At 48.8% G+C, this 20,600-nt stretch overlaps 2 pseudogenes across 1 annotated transcript; both read right to left on the reverse strand.

Moving 5' to 3' along the window:
* Positions 1-1,757: 1,757 nt before the first annotated feature.
* LOC125534730 (putative disease resistance RPP13-like protein 1) lies at positions 1,758-3,442 on the reverse strand (annotated as a pseudogene).
* A 5,099-nt stretch (positions 3,443-8,541) lies between these two features.
* On the reverse strand, positions 8,542-19,745 carry LOC125534731 (desmethyl-deoxy-podophyllotoxin synthase-like; annotated as a pseudogene). Its single transcript, XR_015615361.1, has 5 exons — positions 19,726-19,745; positions 17,509-17,713; positions 12,120-12,839; positions 9,909-10,003; positions 8,542-9,699 (listed from the first exon to the last, which is right to left on the reverse strand). The product of XR_015615361.1 is annotated as a desmethyl-deoxy-podophyllotoxin synthase-like (transcript).
* Positions 19,746-20,600: the final 855 nt, after the last annotated feature.

Genomic DNA, 20,600 nt, shown 5'->3' on the forward strand with positions numbered 1-20,600 from the left:
GATACACTTCTGAAGCTTCTTGACGGGTATTGCAAGTTGCTCGTCCGTCCAAACAGACTTCCTTGTTTTAGGGTCCAAAGTCCCCCTAACCCCGAAGAACCAAGTCCTTGAACGGTCTGGCCAGTTCAATGTCTTTGGTTCGACCCCTTTAGCAAGCAGGTAATTCTCAGCTTTGTCCCATACCTGCCGGGCTTTGAGGTATCCACCTGACCCCGTGCGATGGTGAAACTTCTTCTTTGCAACATTGTGCTTGTTGTCTCTGACATCGTCTTACTCATGTCCGATATCTTGTAGGCCACAAATGCGGGCCAGTGATCTCTTATCTTCTCAAATCATCCGGTGAATTTTGGAGGCTTCCCTTCGTCAACAAAGGCTCATTTCAACTCATTCTTCCACCTCCTGAATAGATCTGCCATCTTCTTAAGAGCACATGCCTTGACCAATGGCTCTATAACCGGCTTATTCAGATCCTCCTCTGGCGGTAGGGTGAAATTTGCCTTCAGCGAGCTCCAAAGATCATCTTCCTGTCTATCGTTGACATAAGAAACTTGAGGGTCTTCGTTCTTAGGCTTATTCCATAGTTGGATGCTGATCGGGATCATGTCCCTAACAATAGCCCCGCACTGAACAGAAAATGCTTTCTTGGTCCGCCTGGGTTCAATCAGTTTGCCATCGTCCGAGATTGTTGTGATCATGAACCTTTCATCCTGGCGCAATCTTTTCTTCGGGCCTCATCTCGTCACCGTAGTTTGGCTCGATCTGGAGGGCTATAAAAGAATAAAGAAGAGTTAATATATGTACATACCAAAACAATTAATGCATCAATTAGCTAGTCAGCACGAGGATGGGACAGGATGGGGACGGGACAGGACGGACCGCCAAACCTAGACAAATCTCGAGGAAAATGGAGTTTGGACAAGGAGCTTTAAGAGGAGAAATCTTAAGTGTGGCTTAGGCATTTCATTGAACACATCGTGTGCATAGGAGATGAGCTAGAGCACTATAAAGCTCTCCCACGGCCGGCCAGAAAAACAGAGCACTCCACTGCTCTGCTTGCGGGCGAGGGGGTATATATAGACATCTCATTGGTCCCAGTTTGTGTCTGGAACTGGGACCAATGCCCCACGAGACTCGGTCGGCCCCCTGGCCTCACGAACCGGGATAGTTGCCCCCATGGGTCCCGGTTCGTGAGTGAACCGGGACTAATGGGCTGGCCCTGCCTGGACCAAAATCCTGTTTTCTACTAGTGCCATGGTGGTCGCTGAGTTGAAGTGTGGGAACGACGGGAGCTCCTCAAGGGCTGGCGTAGGAGCCCCGCACACGGCGACGTGCACTTCATGGATGCGCCGCGCCTCCGCGGTTCCCTGCGCGTTCTTTGAATTCCCCGGTAATTTGAGTCCAAACTTGTTTCGGTTCCAGAAATTCTGCAACCATTTACCGATTTGTGTGCGAGGCGCTGGCCCGGGATCCACACAACACATAGAGCTTCCTCCTCTTTTACATGGAGTCAACAACAGCAATTTTCTTTTATCGATTGCAACCACGTATGCTACCAACGGTGGTAAAATGCTAGCCAGAACTATGCGATGATGATGATGATGGTGAACAGCTAATTAATGACAACAAGGAAATGGTAAACGAGTAGCAGAATTGTGCTGTTGGACACAGTTGGTTATGATAGAACATACTGTGCAATCTTGATGATGATGGTAAACAGCTAATTAATGACAACAAGGAAATGGTAAATGAGTAGCAGAATTGTGCTGTTGGACACAGTTGGTTATGATAGAACATAATGTGCAATCTTATTAGAGACCTCCAGTACATTTATTTGAGTGGTATACAATCACTCCTAAAAACAGCTTTTCCATGGCCACGTGAACACATCCATTCTACATCTATGAAAAAAAAATACTAAAATACAACAAGATTTACATTGTAGGAGTTTTGAAACAGAATTAGATTGGCGCTCCTCTTCGCTTCCTCCCTGTTAAGGCACCACCTTCATGTGTACCCTGAGCATGACTTGTAACCAAATGAGGAAATGAATTATGAGGCGGTATCCTTGATTCCCATGCAATTAGAATGAAGTCTTGTTTCGGGATAACACTAGGATCTCTTATAAGTTCCCCAAATGTTAGACTTGGCAATTCCTTCTTGATTGAAACATTAGGAGTACAAGCTATCATGCTAAGTGGTTGCAAAGCATAGTCCGTTATGTCCACTAAATCGGCTTGGTCCGTCAGCATGCTTAGGCGCCCACCACATGTGGAGTAGTTTCTCTTAAAATATCTTAGTCCCTTCTCTAGTATGCAATGCCAAAATTGAACACTGAGGTTCATTCTCAATACATCCGTGAGCATATTTGTTGCAATAAGTGTACCTGCTGGCACATTATGCAACATGTTGCAAAATTCATCTGCTAGTTGTACTAGCCGTGGATGTTCTGTAGGGTCTACACTCCCGAATGCCAGTGTCTTAAAAAGGTACCTCAACTCGTCATAAGACAAAACATTTAGGAAAATAGGCTGTACCGATCCAAACCGGGTTAACCTTTTAAGTTTACTTATGATGATGATCTTGCTTCCTGTGCTCATTCTTATGAGAAAAGAGTGAAACCTTTTCCATTCATCCTCACCTACATCAGAAGCAAACTCAATCACTACCAACATCGTCCCAAACATGGTCCTTCCATGGTCAAATATGGTCAAGAGGTTGTGTCCATTCAAGTGCAAAATAGAGGAGAAGCGTGACCGAACCCTTTGGTCGCCACACACATGAGCAACCAAGGTTTTCTTTCCAACTCCAGCACCACCTATGATCGGAAGAACTGAAAGTGCATGATCACCAGGAGGGTTGTTGTGCTCCAACAAGAAGCTCAAGAGCTTTTGCTTTTCAGTGTGTCGGCCAAACATGAAATTGTCGGTGTAAAGATAAACATCATAGGGCCTACGGGATATGCGCTGGCATCCACCCAGAAGAACAATAAACTCTGCCATATTAGCAATAGCAATTTCTAAGCTTTTCAAAGCACCATGTGACTCGAGGCGCATTTCCTTGTCATCCTTCCCAGATGTTGTTCGAGAACGCTTGAAAGGAATGGCTAAATGCAAGCTGCTGCTAGATGAGTCATTGATGCTAACCTTGTCGAAGCCTGCACTGTGTTGGAGGGCATGGTACCTCAAGCAGTCCAGCACACGTGTCCTCGGTACATGGCCTCTGAGAGTGTCTTGAGATGCATCATCATCCCGGAGTTGGTTATGTATCGTGTGTCTGCCTCCTCAAGGATGGTGCCAGCTCTCATCAGGAGGTGATGCAACCTTTGCATCACCTTCTCCTCTGATTGGGCATGGCTCAAGGAGTAGTACTTGTTCATCAGTAAGGAGACGAACTGGCTCACGAGTTCACTAGCAACTGCAGATATGGCAGTCTCTATAGCTAGGATTCATGAGGTAAGCTGCTGGCCTGTCTCTGGACAAATTTAACTATGATGGCCTCTTACAAGTCTTACGGAGATTCTTGGCAAAATAGAAAAGTCTCCATGGATGACTTTGACTGGTACAAGGGCGGCTAACATGTGACAAGGACAAGCCTATACTGTCCAAGCAGGAAGAAATAGTTGACTAGTATTTTCAATATCCACAGTATGTAGGACCAGATTAATTATCGTCTTTTATATCTTCAATTGTGAAAACGACAAGCCAACTGTCCAAGAAACGTGACAACATATATTTAATATTTACGCACCAGCTTGTATATTTAAGTTATCTTTGCATTTATCTTTAACTGGACTCGTTTTACATTTTACACCACAAGGCATATCCAGTATATGCACACTCTACTCTAGCAATGTTTGAGCTCAACTCATCGGGAAGCAAACGATATGCACCCTTTTACCATGTTCGGTAATGATGAGAATCACAACTCCATGATTCAGGGCACATGTTGCTTTGTAAGTTGGTTTCTTTAGAACCCAACCAGTCATGTCGCTTATATTGTCCTAGTTCAGTATTTAACTGGAAACTGTTAAACCTTGTGCATTCTCTGCAGAGTTCAGGCTTGACCTGATGCTGATCTTCAAAATGGAGAAAGGAAAATGGTATTGTGTAACCTGTACGATTGAAATTGCAAAAGAAATTATTAGGGTTGGAGTAATTTCCAAAGTATCAGTCATTCCGAAATTTACAAAAAAGAAAAAAGCGCTTCATCATTTTGGCCCAAAATGTTGCAGATAAGCTGCTGACGGAGGGGTTGCGAGTCGTACGTAGGCAGCAGCCGTAGCTAACCAGGCACACAAGAGACAATCCGGCGAGACGTACGCGTATGCTCGAAGCTAACGCCTTAAGCAGCTGGATCGATTCTACGCTTGTACACGGCGAGTTGATGGCAAACAGGGCCGTGTCGGTCCTGTGCTTTTTATTGCTTTGATTTTGATCTGTTTACAGGCATAGGGTACAGCTATATTTATACTAGTACAAAGCTAGCTAACCCAAACCTACTCGGATGATTGCACCAAGTCCGTGCCGGACTGGTCTGCCGTGGTTGATTCCAACATCCGGGCTGTGCTTCACGGCCAGCCACTGCAGCTAGCAGCAACTTCGGTTGCCGGCAGCTCAGCAGTGGCACCTGAGGGGTCTCATTTACGACAGTAAGAGCATCTTCAGCCATTCGGCCCTTCAGGACGCATAAAAATCGTCCTCTGAGGGCGAGTCGGCGCTGCAATCGGCGCTGGGGCGGTTTCGCATCCAGTCGTCACCCCCGGCCGTTGAAGTTGGTCCACTTTTCAGCTTCATTTCGATGAATAAAGGGCCCATATGGATGACAATAGGCCCATATTCGGCATGGTTCGCCGTTGTTCGGCGTTCAATTATGCACATAAATTTTTTTATCACATATTTCATCACAAAAATATCAAATACTTCAACAAAATAGTACAACAACAAATAGTTAAATACAAATTATATAGTTCAACAAATAAAAACTCATATTTCATCACACGTCGCGCCCGGTGTCGCCCTTGAGCCTCCATAGATGCTCTATCAGATCTTGCTGCAGTTGATGATGCACCTGTGGGTCTCAGATCTCCTGACGCATACTGAGATAGGCAGTCCAGGTTGCCGGTAGCTGGTGATCAACATCGGCTAGAGGACCCTGCATGTAGTATGGTTCAGTGTCAAACACCGGGTCTTCTTGCTCGCTCTAGATGATCATGTTGTGCAAGATGATACAACAAGTCATAATCTTCCACATTTGATCTTTCGACCAGGTCTGAGCGGGGTACAGAACAACACCAAATCAAGATTGGAGCACACCAAATGCCCGCTCGACATCCTTCCTGCAAGCCTCCTGAACCTTCGCAAACCAGGCGTTCTTGCCTCCTGGCACAGGGTTTGAGATCGTCTTCACAAATGTCGACCATCTCGGATAGATACCATCAGCTAGATAGTACCCCTTGTTGTAGTGCCGTCCATTGATCTCGAAGTTCACCGGAGGAGAAAGACCTTCAACAAGCTTGGCAAAGATAGGAGAGCACTGCAGCACATTGATGTCATTGTGAGTTCTTGGCATACCAAAGAAGGAGTGCCAAATCCAGAGGTCCTGTGTGGCAACCGCCTCAAGTACCACACTGCAACCGCCTTTGGCGCCTTTGTATATCCCCTGCCAAGCAAATTGGCAATTCGTCCATTTCCAATGCATGCAGTCGATGCTTCCAAGCATCCCAAGAAATCCTCTTGCTGCATTCTGTGCTAGGATCCGAGCAGTGTCTTCCGCATTGGGTGTTCTCAAGTATTGTGGTCCAAACACTGCCACCACTACCCGACAGAACTTGTAGAAACACTCTATGCTGGTGGACTCGGCCATGCGCCCATAGTCGTCGAGTGAATCACCGGGAGCTCCATATGCAAGCATACTCATCGCTGTCGTGCACTTCTGGATGGAGGTGAATCCAAGAGCGCCGGTGCAATCCACCTTGCACTTGAAGTAGCTGTCGAACTCCCGGATGGAACTCACAATCCTGAGGAAGAGCTTTCGGCTCATCCGATAACGGCGCCGAAATGTTTTCTCGCCGTGAAGTGGAGCATCAGCGAAGTAGTCGGAGTAGAGCATGCAGTAGCCTTCGAGACGATGTCGGTTCTTTGCTTTCACCCGCCCAGGCGCCGAGCCACCTCGCCGCGGCTTTTCATTGCTCGCCAGCAGCTGGGCGAGGGCGGCGAGCACCATGAGATGCTCTTCTTTCTGGACGCCGGTCTCGGCTTCCTCCTCCAGCAGCGCGGCGAGCGCTTCCTCGTCATCCGAGCCCATCGCCGAGGCAGGCAAATCACCGAACACCTTGCGCTCGGTGGGCGTGTACCCGCCGCTAAACCGCGCCTCCGCGGCCGGAAACACCCAGCTGCTGTTGGAGGGGCTGCCGCGGCAAAGCGCTTCTATTTTTTGGCGGGGAATGGCTATCTAGCGGTGTAGGGTGGCGGGCGGCGCCGGGATATAGCTACTGGTGGCCGAGAGCGCGGGGGGTGGAAGGCGAGTCAGGGAAGAAAACTTTGACTTTTCCCCTGACGGTCTGGGTCAGCCACGCTTTTCCCTTGCGCCGGAGCCTCCAATTGCTCCCTAGTGCACCGGGTTCGGCCTGTGACCGCCGGGCGGAAAAAAGGGCCGAACCGGCGATTTTCGGCGTCCTGAGGACGTGACTGGGACGTTTTTTTCGCGCCGGCGCCGAAAAAGTGGCCTGGGGAGGCCTATTGGGGACGCGGCTGGAGATGCTCTAAGTAGGCCTAGATTAATTATTCTCAGATTGAAGTTGGAGTGGTTTTCATATCCACAGTAAGTAGGCCCAGATTAATTATGGTCAAGTGTGAGAACGACAAGCCAACTGTCCAAGAAACATGACAACATATCTTTAATATTTACGTACCAGCATGTATATTTAAGTTAGCTTTGGATTCATCTTTAATTGGACCTGTTTTACATTTTACACCACGCGGCATATCTTTGCATTTATCTACTCTAGCAAAGTTCGAGCTCAACTCATTGGGAAGGAAATGGTGTGGCTTATTTTGCGCTAGTTCAGTCTTTAACCAGAAACTGTTGCATCCTGTGCATTCTTCAAAGTTTAGGCTTGGGTCTGATGTTGATCTCCACCATGGGGTAAAAATGGAAAAGGAAAATAGCATGATGCAACTAGAGGATCAACAGCTTGGTTTTCTTTCCTATTTGAATCAAGAGTGTCTAGAAAAATTAAGTGGCCTCTGCCAAACAAGTCTTAGGCCCTCTTTGATTTGCAGGATTTTGAGAACGTAGGAATAGGAAAAACACAGGATTTGAGTGGCATGTCCATTTAAATCCTATAGGATTAGCATAGAGGGTTTGATGTCATGGGGAAAACAAAGGAATTGTAAAAAGAGGTTGGAGTGGATGTTTGATTTCCAATGAAATATAGTACACTTGATTTCATAAGAAAAAATCCTATAGGATTCAATCCTTTGAATCAAAGGACAGCCGTAGGAAAAAAATCCTAAGGATTCTAACCCTCCAAATATTCTATGTAATTCCTTTGAATTAAAGAAGTCCTTACAGTGTTGTGGAAAACAAGTCTCACAGAAACTCTTTGCAAAGTAGAAAAGTCAGCAGGGGTGACTAAACCGTTGACAGCGACGAGTCGGTCGATGACAGCCAGATTCTTGTCTAAATGTCCACACATGTGACACAGACAATCCAACAATCCAAGTATCATGAAAAGAATTGACTAGTATTTGCGGAACAAAATACATCTATGTTTAATTATTTCTCTTGTCTTGGACTCCCTCTATACATTTTACATGGCATCCAATATATAAAGTTGAGTAGAGAAGCAGGTTGGTCCTTTTTTCATCACAACTACATACTTGGGTATAAATCTTCCAGTGAACATGTAACTAGTTTGTCTGTACATTTGATCCTTTTGTCGGTTCTTCAAAACCCAGTCTGACTAAGTGTCTTATTTTGTGCTAGTTCGGTATTAGATCCAAGATTGTTGCAGCTTGTGCATTCCTCAGAGTTGAGGCTTGACCTGCTGTTGATCCCCACCATGGTAAAAATAGAAAAAAGGAATTGCAAGATACGCTTTGGACGAAACTTCATTTGCTTTCTATTAAAAACTAGGAGTTGCTTGCGTACATGAAATTGTTTTCTTTCCCCTTTTAAGGAGTTGTAGTGTTAGGTCTAGGAGTCCGATTAAGCTATGTTTCCTTTCTTTGTACTTTAAGTCTTATGTACTCCCTGCGTTTCATTTATTTCGCATATTAGCTTTGTTCTGGGTCAAACTTTATAAACTTTGACCAATTTTATAATAGAAAAATTAACATGCACAATACCAAGTCAATACCATTATAATCATCTTTCCGTAAATTTTCATGCCATATATATTTTTTATTGTGAAAGTTTAGATTGTTTTTGATAAACTTGGTCCACCTAATAAATTTGACTTATTTCAAAGCTAATATACGGAGTAAATAAAATCAGATGGAGTACTATATATGCCCCATGGGCTATGCGATATAGATACGTTGCTCCATAACACCCCCTTAATATTTGCTCCCTGTAATAACTAGGGTCGGAGCAATTACCAAAGCATCAGACATACTGAAATTTACAAGAAGGGCTCCATCATTTTGGCCCGAAATCTCACAGGCAAGCTGCTGGTCAGCTGTCACAAGTGTATTCGAGGGTCTGGGTGGAGATGCTCTGCCAACTGCAGCGATGACTTTCCTGTCCGGCAGCTCGACCGTGGCCCGCCAATGTTTTTTTTCAAGTAAACAGAACTTTATTAAGCAGTAGGTTCAGCAATATCGCTGGCAACAAGAACGTTGTGATGGACTTAGGAGGTGTTTGGTTACAGGAATGGTATCGGTAATCAGATTACACAGTTTCAAGAGGTGTTATGAGTTCTTTCCTAGTTTGTTTGGTTTGTCCATGGTAAAGGAAACCATGCAATCCGGACATTTATGTTCACTTAATAACGGTTTGGTGATGGCCGTCCTAGAAAGGACATTATGTAGTTTGTTACTACAACTTGCTTGCACAACTAGTACAGCTTGTGGTGCACTAATGCTCTTGTACATGACAAGATGCTACTGCCTGCAGGCGCAGGCTGGACCTAGTTTGCACGACGATCCCAAACACCTCGCCCAGGCCCGCCCCATCCGGAATCGCCCAGTCAAAGTGGTACAGGAGGTTTGCCAGCACAAGCTCCATCGTCGTGCTCGCGAATAAGGCTCCAGGGCACTGCCTACGACCAGCTCCGAACGGGATGAACTCCATCTGTGGCCCTTGCTTGAAGTACTCCACACTCATCTCCTCAAACCTCTCCAGCCTGAACTCCGCGGCATCCTCACCCCAGTGTGTCGGGTCCGTGCCAACCGCGAAGGCGTTTATCATGACGGAGGTGCCCTTGGGTATGTGGTAGCCCATCACTTGGCAATCCTCCATGGCCGCCCTGTGTATCAGTGACACAGAGGGGTGCAACCTTAGCGTCTCCTTGATGACCATCCGAAGATAGTGCAGGTCGCCGAGGTCTGCGCTGATGATGGTGGACCTGCGGTGGTGTCCGAGCATCTGCTGGAGTTCGAGTTTGGCCCTTGCCATTACGTGTGGGTTGCGGATGAGTTCTGCCATAGCCCATTCTAGGGTGGAAGATGTAGTGTCCGTAGCAGCTCCAAATATTTCCTGTTGCAAATTATTGAATGTTAATTTTAGGCAATGTTGAATTGCATGTATCAAACAGTTCATCTAAAAGTCCGGGAAAAAAAGTTCGAACTGATGGGGAAAGACGAACAATATATATATATATATATTTTGAAACAAGAATAGGTTACTACTAGCTAAAAAGATTTGGTTGCAAATGAGTGATGGTACGTAGAAGCGGAATCACTTACAAAGATGACGGCCCGATGATCTCCGACGTCAAAGGGAAACTGAGAGTGTCTTCGTCGTGCAGCCTAAGGGCATGTACAATGGTTGATAAGACAGTCTTATCTTAAGTCTTGCATGCAATTTAGAGATGACAAAAAAATATGTCTACAATGGGTTATATCTTAGCTTTATCTTTAATAACTAGTAATTCCTTAAAACATGGTGAGACAAATTGTGCAAAGAGATCATCTCTTGTCTTATCTTAAATAAGAGAAGACAAGTCTTTTCTTATGAGTTCTCTCTCCGCCACCTCATCATTTATCCTACGTGGCACTTCTAAGATAGCACCATTGTACATGCCCTAAGGGCATCTTCAGCCGCGCCCCCAGGAACGCCTCCCCAGGCGTTTTTTTTTTGCGCCGGCGCCGAAAAATCAGCCTAGTCGCGTTCCTAGGAGCCCGATTTTCGCCGGCTTGGGCGGAAAACAGCGCTGGCGGATCCAGGCCGAACCCGACGCACTGGGGGGTGCCCGGGGGCGCCGGGGCGAACTGTTTTGGCGCGAAATAGCCGCGGGCCCGCCGCGTCAGCGACTCTACCCTCTTCTCGCCCCTTCGTCGTCCTCATCGCCTCGTTTCCCGCGGCGAATCAATGCCAAAGCTGCCGCGCTGCCGCGCCGGTCAGCCTGCGCCATTGATGCCTCACGGGCGGCGCAGTGAAGACCGGATGACGCGCGTCCCTTGCACTCCCTCGCCCGCCACGCGTACTCACGGCGGCTCGCGCATGGGCGGCGTCTCGGCCTATATAAGACGCGCCCCAGCGCACTCGGCGACTCGCACTCTCTCGCCGTCGTCGTTCCTCCCTCTCCTCTCTCTCGCCGTCGTCGTTCCTCCCTCTCCTCTCTCTCGCCGTCGTCGTTCCTCCCTCTCCTCTCTCTCGCCGTCGTCGTTCCTCCCTCTCCTCTCTCTCGCCGTCTCCAGCACCCATGGCCGAGCGCTTCCCAGGCGACGGCGCGGCGGCGAACGGCTTCGGCCGACGCCATCTTCACGAGAGCGAGGCTCGCCTCCTTTTCGAGGCCGAGTACCCGGTCCCGCCGGACATGCGGGTGCCCGGGGCGTGGAGGATCAGCGCCGGCAGCGTGCCGGTGCCCCCGATACCCACCGGCGCGGCGCGACGTGCGGAGATCGCACGCATCCGCTCGTCCCTGCCGCGTGCGGCGAGGGAGGGGCCACGGTACGTCCCCGACAGCCCGCTGTGGGAGCCCTACTTCCGCCGCCGTCACGCCGAGCAGCTCGAGGCCACCAACGGCGTCGAGCCCTCCGGCAGGCTCAACGCCGTCGGCCAGCGTCGGTGGTGGGGCGTGCCCGGGCGCACGTTGGAGGCCGTCCTCGAGTACATCAAGGGCGGCAACACGCCGCGCCTCGAGTACCCCGCTCCCCCGTCGTTCACACGCCGTCGGGGAAGCTCCTGGACCCCAAGGCGCATGGAGACCGGGGGGTCCTCCTCCTGTTCCGGCAGCTCCCCCTGCCTCCACCTCCGCCCCGTCAAGCCAGAGCCCCAGGGCGCGCCTGTCAGCGCGCGCACCCGCAGCTCCGGCGTCCGCATCAGCGACAACGCCTCCCCCACCGGCCGCTTCATCCTCGTCGAGCTCAAGCCGGAGCCCGGCCTCCCCGCAGAGTACGAGCAGGTAGCCCGGCGTGGCTTCTCCGACGAGGACGCCCTGCATTGGGCGCGGGACGACTACCTCTGCGACGAGATGGTCCAGCAGCGCCGGCCCTGGAGGAGATCGCCGCCCGCAAGCGTGGGCGCGAGGACGAGCACGGCGTCGTGGTCCTCGACAGCGACGACGACGACGACGCCCCCGGACCGTCCAACCCGCCGCGCCAACCGGGGGAGGGATGCAGCAGGGACGGCGGAGGCGTCGGCGGGGATGACGACGACGACGACGGCGGTGACTACACGCGGTTCTACCGCCTCCTCGGCATGTAGAACCGCGTGGGCGGGCGGCGAGGCGGGCGGCGAGGGAGACGGCGGGGGTAGCCCGTGGTAGTTTTTCCCTTTTTTTGTAAAGTATGTTTAAATTTGAACGAACTCGCCGATGTTTGCGTTAAATTTGAGTTGTGTTTGCGCCGTATTTGACTTTTTTTTAAAAACGTGAGCGCCGCGACTGGGGGACATCACGCCCTAGTGCGCGGTTTAGCGCCGGTGCGTTCTCAGGGGGCGATTTTTTGCCGCACGTCCAGCAGGTCTTCGTCCTCTTTAGGTGTAGGAGTAGGAGTGCCAGTAGCGGTAGCAGTAGCCGAGGCATTATTTTGTTTCTTCTCCTTGCGCTCTTGGATGATATCTGCCAGGATTCGTTGTATCCGGGCGTGGCTCCTCCTCAGGTCGCGGGAATCACCCGTCAGCCACCGTACCAGCCGCGACGACGGGTAGAGTTCCACCAGGCTGAACCCTCCCACGAGCGAAGCCAACACGGCGAGCTCTCGGAGGTACGCCTCCTGCTGCCGACACTTGCCGCCAAACGCCGCCCTGGCGATGATGTTGTTTGTCAGCCTGGCCAGCTCCTTGCCAATGTCGATGATGGCGGGCGCCGAGGCAGAAGACGCGGTAGTCACCGACTCCATGAGGTGTGTGACCTCGGCTTGCTTGATGGGGTCCATCCGGCGCACCTGCCGTGCGCTGAGCAGCTCCATGACGCAAAGCTTGCACATCTGCCGCCAGTGGTCGCCATAGGGCGCGAAGGCCAAGCCTTTGCCCCCGCAGCTGACGATGTCCAGCGTGGGACCGCTCGGGCGGGTCGCGAAGGTGAGGTCACTCGTCTTGAACACCTCCATCGCCGCCTCAGGGGTGGACACAATGATCCTGGGCACTTCGCCGAGCCTCAGCAGCCTGAGTGGGCCGTGCCGGCGTGCCAGGCGAAGGAATGCGCGGTGGGGCGGCAGTTTGGTGCCGACGAGGTGGTGGAGACTGCCAATGATGGAGCAATGCTACATTTACAGTCGTTTTACCAGATGGGAGCTTACGGATGGAAGTGGCATCATTAGATTGGAGACAGGAGAGCCTCACACCTGAAATTCAGGGGGGAGTGATGAATTAGACTCTGCCAAGTCTGTCCGTATGAGAGTTTCCGTAACTGCGGTCTGTAAGTGGAGCATTTTCGTATATTTATAGTGTAGCATAGATGCTTGTTGGAGTTGCTGCACCGAAGATAGGACATGCAAGAAAACAGACACGTTGCTATCTGTCACACCACCGAAAGTCCAGATCATGTCAAAACGAAGAGATGAAACCAAGAGATGACTTAGCTGTAAGAGGTTCTAGCTTCCAGGTTTTAGGTTTGTCCTAAGTCAAACTTCCTCCAGTTTGACCAAGTTTGTAAAAAAAGATAGTAATATATGTGTATGTATATATATATATAGACACACACACACATAAAAACAAATGTATGAAAATATACTTTATGATGAATCTAATGGAACTGGATTAGTGTTGTGAATTTTGTTATGTTAAAAAGTTTGGCTTAGGGCAAACATAAAACTTCAAATATTTTGAATCGGAGGGAATAAATACAGCCTGCAGGCCTGCACACATCGCTACTACAAGCACATACTAACACATCACTTAGCAATACTACAACTCTAGAGCTTCAAGATCCTTTATGTATCCACATCAAGGTTTTATTTTTCTCAATACTGGTTTTTTACCGGGCTGGACTGGAGGGAGTACACGTCTTCTTAGCAAGATGTTGGAATCAACTGCCTCCAAATTCCATCACATCTATTGCACGCCAACCATGAAATTTCACACTTATTCCATGCACGTTCTTGACCTTTGATTTTTCAACTATTACAAGTGGCCACACATAGCCTTGGAGACTTGGAAAATTCCATGTCTTACAAGTGTACAATCGGGTGGACAGAACTCATCTTCGTTTTTTTTTTGAGAAGTCATCACCGTTTTTCAGACCACGTGATCTGCAGGAAGACTTCCATGCATGCATGTTTGCAGAATCAATCCTGATATTGTCAAGTCACTAACAATACGTGTTGATACATCTAAAAAATTCTGATTAGTCTAGATAGGTGGCGGCTTTGATTAAACAGTTGATAAATCAGCTTGAAAAATCACTTATAATCTGATTTTCGTATGTATGTATATTATATTATGGCTACTAGCTGATGTGTACATGCAATAATATGTTTCACATAAACCAGTTTTCATGTTTTCCTTTTTATTAAAAAAGGAGGGTAATAACTCCTAGCCTCTGTGACGACTCATGCTTGCATCCATTTTATTGCTTTGTGATCGTCTGTAAAAAGAAAATAAGAAAACACCATACTCGCCAGACTAGATCAACTGAAATAAAGATTGTAAATCACACTTGTGCATAAATAGTCATGTTGCTAAACCATCAGTTGAATTGGTTGGACATAGTTACAACAATCTCCAAGTGGGTGCACCTAGCTATCAAAAACATGGGCTTCTACATGTTGTGTACTTATTGACTTAAATATTGCCAATTTTGGTACGAACTTATACTAAACTGTATTATAAAATTTTACCGAGGGAGTAGAAAAGAATCATGCATGTTAGCGTACGCAAATAGGTGTGGCGGCGTGGTGGCGGGCGCTGGAGGCGGGGTCGTGGGCGCGTGGCGGCGGCGTGGTGGGCTTCACGTGCTTGTGCGCGTCCATGGCACGGGCTCCGGCTTGGTCTGGCTCGGTCGGATCTGCGGCCCGGTGGCCACGAATGGCGTGCGGAGACTCACCAGCGGGGCACGGGCATGTCCGCTGTGGCTCACACGGCTGTCGGTGGCCGGTAAGCGAGGCCCGGCGTGGCACCTCCTGGGGTCGTCTCCGGGACGGATCTTGACTGTTCGGGCGCCCTCGACGTTGGGTGGGTGTCCGCTCCTTGCGGATCTGAACTGGAGGCCGTGGTGGGGCGTTGTAGGGGGAAACTTGAGGAGGCTGGAAGGAGGGATGGGTGGTCTGCCCACCCGTCGCTGGCGTGGGGTGTGTCGGTTGAGGTCTCGCACTGCTCCGCTGCACCCCTTTCTCTTTCCCCTTGCATAGTTGCCTCTGCATCAATCTTTCGAAGCATGCCGTTGCTGGCGGCACCGACATTGGTAGGGATCTACTTGTGGTGGAGATACGCTCCTTTGGGTGGCCGATGGGGGCATCGGGTCGGAGTTGTGGTGTTCGTTGGTGGAGCTCGCATCTCGGGTGCGGACTGGCGACCTTGGTGGCCTGGACAGCGGGGTGGCTCAGGCTCAACGATCCATGGCGGTGGGAGGCAAGTCTCTTTGATAGGGCGCACCCTAATCGGAGGTGGAGTTGTATGCCGGGGTGAAATCCTTGTCTGACCGTGATCAGACCAACGGTGGTAGCGTCCGGGGCATAGTCCCATTCTTGTAGGCTCTGTCGCGGCCTCTCCTAATGCCCCGTGTTGCTCTAGATGAAAATCTCGATCCTTTGGATCGGGTGGTGGCGGCGCTCTGTGGTTGTGTCCTTCCTGAATGCACAACCTTGAAGCTGACGGTTCGTTAGCGGTCAGCTGCATTGTTCAGGGTGGCTTGTTCTTGATGGAGGGCTCCGTCAACTTCGTAGTGATGCTTATTGTACATCTGTTGTTCGCTTCGAGTTGGCTTAGTTGATCTTCGACCTCTTTGTATCTTGCTTTGGGTGTGTGTGTGTGTGTTTGGGTCCCATGTTGTGTGGTTCGGATGTATGAGATCCGTTGCTTTATAAGCCCTTTTCGGTAAATGGGCATGAAAGATGGGGATAAGGCTCCAAGAGCTACTGTTTCAGTCACATAAGGTGTTGTATCAGTACCTAAAATGATGAAGTGGTGTTTCTCTGCTCTGCATGCCTCTCCATCCTTTCAAGGATCCGATCAAAACATTTGTCAAAAATCTGATCCAAACGACTATTGATATCTTCCATGTTTTCATTGGAGGAGGATGGTGTGGTGAGCTGGTTCATGGAAGGATTTCTTTTTGGTCAGAATTTCCGGTAACCGACCTGTTGCCGCAAAGTTTAGTGACCCCCGAAAAATTGATAGTACTCAATGCTTTTTGAAGTTTTTAAAAAATTAAATGACTGAATAATGTCAAATAGGCTGCACTTGGCTTAATTAGCGGTACGGAGTGTGGCCCGCCATTCTTTTCAAGCTTTGCTTAAAAAATTACTGGTCGCGGTGTGGTTCATCGAGTGGAGATCGAGACCTCCTGAAGGTATGCTGCCCACTAGAACCGAAAATGGGTTAAATATATTATACTTTCACACCAAATTTTTGTTGATTAAAAAATCATTTGAAATTTTAGGCCAAAAAATCTAGAATTCCCAGGATTTTTTGGAAGCCTAATTTTCCGGCCCCTCATGAAATATGACTTGAATAAAAAAATATTGGTTCTTAGTGATGGTGGAAGGGATGGAGAAAATTTAGTGGAATTCTCGAGGTGGAAGGGTGGTGATCTAGCTCTAAAATACCTAGTGTTAGAAATCTCCCATGATCTAATGAATAGCACATAAATTACTCTCAGATAGAAGGATTTGTGTAACAAGATTACACGAACAAGCACATGGGGCAATGCGAATCAATGCCAAGCTGGGAGAGAGTGCCACCACTGCTCTGTTATCAAAGCCTGGATGTGCTTTTTTCAAGAAGATGCAAGATCATTGCATGTCTTTTTCATTAAGAAGAAGAGATTTTGTACATAGATCATTAGAAGGGTCAGAGGCCACCTTCCACAGACAATCCAGAGTTGCCGCTTAGCAAATTTGAAACAGGTGCCCACCATCTACCCTAGCAGCACTCCACAGGCGTAGTTCTGCACGGATTAAGGACACGGCAGCAGTGGTTAAGGAAGCCTTCTGGTCGAAGACACGGCTGTTATGCTCCAGCCAGATGAATCACAGTGTGGCGGCGATGATGGTATTCATCATCTTCCGATGCCCAGCCGGCGCTGCAACAGATAGATTGAGGTGTGAACCTATGAAGTCTCAGCGGCAGCAATATATGGTACCACACCTCACGCGCAAAGGGGCAGCCAAGGAACATGTGTGTGATATTCTCGTCGACCAGGCAGCAGAGTTGGCATTGTTGAATGGTTGCAAGGTTCCGGCATGGCAACCTGTCGGCCGCCCAAAGTCTTCGACGCACCGCCAACCATGTAAAAAATTTGATCTCAAGGGGAGCCCAATGGCCTCCAAATTTCTTGGGCGCATCGGGTGAAATCACGGCCAAGAAAGAATGTGGCCTACGTGTAAGCCAGAGTAAGCTGATCGATGCACTCCTTCCATTACTTATAGTCACCGGCTACAATAGTTTGAACGTTTGCCGCATCCCTCTAATGATGGTTCATGGCAAAACAGTGGTGATTAAGGAATTACTCACTTCGTTTCAAAATAAGTGTCTTAATTTAAAACTAACTTTAGTATAAAATTATACTAAGTTTGAAACATTTATTTTGAGACGGAGGGAATAGCTAATATGAAGACGAGGTCGTTCCTCTTCAGCACCTCCATTTTGCCCCAGGGGTGGACACATGACGATGGGCACTTCGCAGAGCCTCAGCAGCACAGGCAGCCATGCCGGCGTTCCAGGCGTAGGAATGTGCAGTACGATGTGGTGGCGGCTGCCGATGATGGGAAGGATCCATGGACCTCGAACAAGCTTGGCTCCCGTGTCCTTACCACGTAGAGCCTGCCACACAAAGAGAATCGTGCCTACTGCCACCACACACAAAGCTTCCGTAAGAGAGTTTGGTTCATCATGTCCATGGCGACTGGTCAGCTGCCGACCTTGGTCTCCGGTCCAACTACGTGCTGGACTGCATTGAAAACCAGGCCCATCGACAAGGGTGTGCGAGCGGTGCGATCGCACAGGCCCCCGAAATCGTAGGGGCCCCGATCGAAGGAAAAACCATGTAACGGCCGCGGTTCATGCGCTGGTTTGCTGCCTTTTTCGGCTGGCTCGCTCGATCCGGTTTAATTGGAGCAAACCTTGCACGAGAAGCGGAACCTTCGTTACGGTGCCCTAATACCCAGCCAACAGACCCTCTGTTGGCCCAGTATTGATTTATCTACTCCCCTTTCGGCCTGTTTGTAAGAGAGCAAGTAGAAAAACAAGGCAGGCTAGTTACGCTAATGGGCCTAATTGCTATCGCCAACAGTGCATGTTTCTTTACTGCAGCAGCCTCTGACCACAGGTATATTTTCCAAGGTAAGTCGTAGCCATAAGTCCGGGATCAAAATAATTGAACGAAAAATTAGTTAGGGTTATTACTTTTTTGTTACAATCGTTCTCTTTCTTGTTCTTTTGATATCTTCTTGTCATGTCCATTAACTCGATTAGGCATGCACTTAGTTTTAATCAAAATTAATAGGGTTATCACACTAGCCGTATGCTAATTTCTAATTGTAGTACTAATGTTTTGTTGTGTGCTGCTCTGCTACACTATTTCATTCTAAGAAAGACTCAATGGATTTTTTGCTAAATTTTGGGCCCCATTTCGCATTCCGCACCGGGCCCCGAATTCCTGGAGACGGCCCTTTTGAAAACAAGTGGTGCAAGAAAACAGAAGTGACAACCACATACGGGAGCTGAATAATCCAACCTGCGCATTTTCGTCCTACCAATAGACATGTAACCCTCCGAATAGTCTTGACTCTACCGTGTGTCGCTGTCCCTTGTTCACTCTCATACGTTGGTGTTCTTCCTTTTTCACTAGAAATACGGGATTAAGCTTGCACACATAACCCTCAACCAAAATGGTACTGTAGCGCAACACACGCATACCTAATTAGTTATAGTCTTGGGATAATCTTGGACCGATATTATTTGGGGGTTTTGTCCATAGTCATGCCACAAGTAAGGTCAACGTGAGTTGGTAATAAGCAAAAAAAAAACGTGAGTTGGTAAGCAAACCACATGACTTCGCTAGTTTTTTTTTAGCGAACAGCATGAGCTCTAGTTTTTCATCAAGAAGAAAACTGAACAATTAATGACAAAATTGGCCGAAAATTGAATGACTTGGGTAGTTTAGAATTCCATGCCTTCTTCAAGCAAGATGTTTACACGAAATCAACTACCTCCAAATTCCGTCACACCTATGGCACGCCAACAGCAGAATTCCACGTATATGCTTGACATTTGTTTTTTCAACCATTTCACCATGAGTAGTCCCAGACAAATCTTAATATCTGGTGAATGTATGATGTTACACTAACCCAAGGTTTGTGGTTCAAACAGTAGAAACGAAAAGCTCACAGGCACACACACACACAAATACACATACAAATGTGTGGTAACAAAAAATAAAATGGAAATACCTCAGAATAAATAGAAATGAACTAGTAGCCATGAAGAAATCATCCTTTCATCAAGCGAAGGCAATCTTTTCTCTATTTTCTTTCCATCGGTTTCTGCTCCGGTGCTCCCCCCCTGGGCTGAACGCAGGGTGGAAAAACACATCGACAGCCAGGATGAACCAAAAACGGTTCATAACGAGGGGCACGATCGTCTTTGTTGCCCCCGCGTATAGCCGTCGAGGAGCCCTGGGAGGCCCGTACGGGCCCGGATAGATCGTATGCCCGGCCGTATACGTATGCCCGTCTGTATACGTATTTGTTTGTATACGGCGGCCTTTCGTGCACGCGTGAAGCCGCCCGTGCGTGGGGCAGCACGTGTCACGGGTAGTTGCCAAAACTGTCGCATCATATAAATGTGGACGGCAACCACCTCCGGCCGCATCGCCCACCATTTCCCCCTGCTGCATCGTCTCCCTCTCTCCACTCTCCACTCCCCACTCCCTCTCCTCTCCAACCTCCTCGTCTCCCTCACCGCATCCTCTCCATCGCCATGGCGGATGCAGGAGGCGAGCGCCCCGATTGGGGCGCAGATCTGGTGGAGCAGGCGCGGCAGGTCGCTGTGGGCACCTTTGTGAGGGGGCGTGCCGGCATCCAGCGCGGTGCTCCCTCCGCTGGAGATCTGGAGAAGGCGGGGGCAGGCCGCAGCGGCGCGGTCCAGCCAGATGCGCCCGCTCTGGCGAACTCCGGCGAGGCGCAGAAGGTGGAGGCGGGCTCTGGCGAGGCGCAGAAGGTGGGGGCGGGCTCTGGCGAGGCGCACGAGGTGGAGAAGGTGGAGAAGGTGGAGGCCGGCTCCGGCGAGGAGGAAGCGGAGCAGAAGGTGAAGAAAATATGCCCTAGAGGCAATAATAAAGTTATTATTTATTTTCTTATTTCATGATAAATGTTTATTATTCATGCTAGAATTGTAGTAACCGGAAACATAATACATGTGTGAATACATAGACAAACAGAGTGTCACTAGTATGCCTCTACTTGACTAGCTCGTTAATCAAAGATGGTTATGTTTCCTAACCATAGACAAAGAGTTGTTATTTGATTAACATGATCACATCATTAGGAGAATGATGTGATTGACTTGACCCATTCTGTTAGCTTAGCACTCGATCGTTTAGTATGTTGCTATTGCTTTCTTCATGACTTATAGATGTTGCTATGACTATGAGATTATGCAACTCCCGTTTACCGGAGGAACACTTTGTGTGCTACCAGGCGTCACAACGTAACTGGGTGATTATAAAGGAGCTCTACAGGTGTCTCCAAAGGTACATGTTGGGTTGGCATATTTCGAGATTAGGATTTGTCACTCCGATTTTCGGAAAGGTATCTCTGGGCCCTCTCGGTAATGCA

The sequence above is a fragment of the Triticum urartu genome, chromosome 2A (genome assembly GCF_056163025.1).
Source record: "Triticum urartu cultivar PI428250 chromosome 2A, HENAU_Tu73, whole genome shotgun sequence".
Classification (NCBI taxonomy): domain Eukaryota; kingdom Viridiplantae; phylum Streptophyta; class Magnoliopsida; order Poales; family Poaceae; genus Triticum; species Triticum urartu.